The following is a 1,745-nucleotide window of genomic DNA, read 5'->3' as shown; positions in this document are numbered from 1 at the left end:
TGTTTTTCATATATGTCTGGGCCACCCTAATACAGAGCTTTGTAGGTTTTGAAGAAGTTAGCTAAAAACTTATTGATATTGATATTGGTAGTTAATCAGAATTGTAAAGTATATGCTGCGGAAGTATTTATCAGAAATATAAGAATCATCTTCGGTAATATGGCAGATTTTATGGATAAACTCTGGGGAATGTTTACAAACCTCCTTAGAAAATAACGCGTTTTGAAGCAATAGAAGCGTCGAATTTTATCCATTATTTTCAAAGGATTTGTTGTCCATCGTAAGTTGAGATAAAATCCTGCAAAATTAGGATGAAATCCAGCAACAACATGCATAACATTGCTTGTGGCAATGCAGTAAAACCTTTGCTGAAAATCGCCTGAAACCCTCTATTTTGAAAATCTAGTTCATATCAATTAACTCCAAGAATTCGGCAATAAATTCTAGGAGGAAGGACTGGATTGAAGTTTCTCCATTATAATTCTTGAAAAAAGTCTAACCTTATATTACCAAGCAAGGATTAATTCGTTAAAAATGTGGGTAAAATGCAGCTAATGAACGTCATTTCAATCGAAATTTAATATTCAAGTTTACTAAGCTCAAATTTAGTTCAAACTCCTCATAAATTCCTTCATAGTTTTGGTTTTGAACAATCCGATTGAGAAATATTTTACGAAATCATCCATAGATTTAATTAGAAATGTTTTCTGCGATTCCTTAAAAAAATCAAAAGTTCAGAATGCCTTCAGAAATTTCTCTAAGGATTTCTTTATAAAACTTTCCACAATTCTTCCAATGCTAAATTTGTGAAAAAAATTACCACTTGTTCGGTGGGATTTGAACCCTCGACTCCGTATCGCTAAGAGCCGAAAAAGAGATAAAGCTGTGAAAGACGGACCCGGTTAGGGTGGTACTTGGAATCCAGTTTGACTTCCTATTCCGCAGAATTTTAACTTGTTCTGTGGCTTAGTTGGTTAAAGTGCCGGACTAGGGATACGGTGTCGTGGGTTCGAATCCTACCAAAACAAGTGGTATTTTTTCACAAATTGATCCCTCAATTTACCAATTAAACGTACTTTGCCTAAAAATACTTCAAGTTTTCATGTCTATTTTAGACATACTAGCCGACTGGTATAACCGGAAGCGGGCAAAAAAATCATTGTCTTCCAAAGCTCTCTTCAGAAATCCTCCCAGGAATTGGAAATTTATCCAGAGATTCCTTCATAAATACTTCATGAGAATCCTCTATTATGAGTTTGTCCAAGGATTTCTTTAAGAAATCCCTATGAATTCCTTTCAAAATTGTTCCATGGATTCCTTCAGAAACAACTACGCTAAATTAATTCATTCGCTTTTTTTGAAATTTCTTCATTAGTTTCTTGAGATTTTTTTCCAAGGATTCTTCATGGTATTTCTTCAGGGCTTCCTTCAGATATTGCCATAATAATTTGTTCAAAAAATTCTCAAAGTATTCTTTTGGGTAAATTACTATTGCAACGGAGACCAGGGATCTTATGAGGTTTCCGAAATCAATGCAGAGAATTATAAAGGATTTTTACGGGTTTTGAAGCGTTACAGGTGTGATTATGGCGTTACATGGGTTCGAGTGGGTCTTACTGGGGTTTTGGAGGCAATTCAGGAAGTCTCAGGGCATTTTAAATTGGATTTAGAGGCGTTTTTAAGGGATTTGGAAAGTCTCAGGTGCGTTACATGGGGTCCGAAGGGGTTTCAGGAAGTTTCAGAAG

At 35.3% G+C, this 1,745-nt stretch overlaps 1 non-coding gene across 1 annotated transcript; it reads left to right on the top strand.

The window, feature by feature from the left end:
* The first annotated feature begins 955 nt into the window (after positions 1–955).
* Trnap-agg (transfer RNA proline (anticodon AGG)) lies at positions 956–1,028 on the top strand. Its single transcript has one exon. It is a non-coding gene; the product is annotated as a tRNA-Pro (tRNA).
* The last annotated feature ends 717 nt before the right edge of the window (positions 1,029–1,745 follow it).

Source organism: Aedes albopictus, chromosome 2 (genome assembly GCF_035046485.1).
Source record: "Aedes albopictus strain Foshan chromosome 2, AalbF5, whole genome shotgun sequence".
In the NCBI taxonomy this organism is placed as follows: domain Eukaryota; kingdom Metazoa; phylum Arthropoda; class Insecta; order Diptera; family Culicidae; genus Aedes; species Aedes albopictus.
This window is presented reverse-complemented; position numbering and strand designations above follow the sequence as displayed.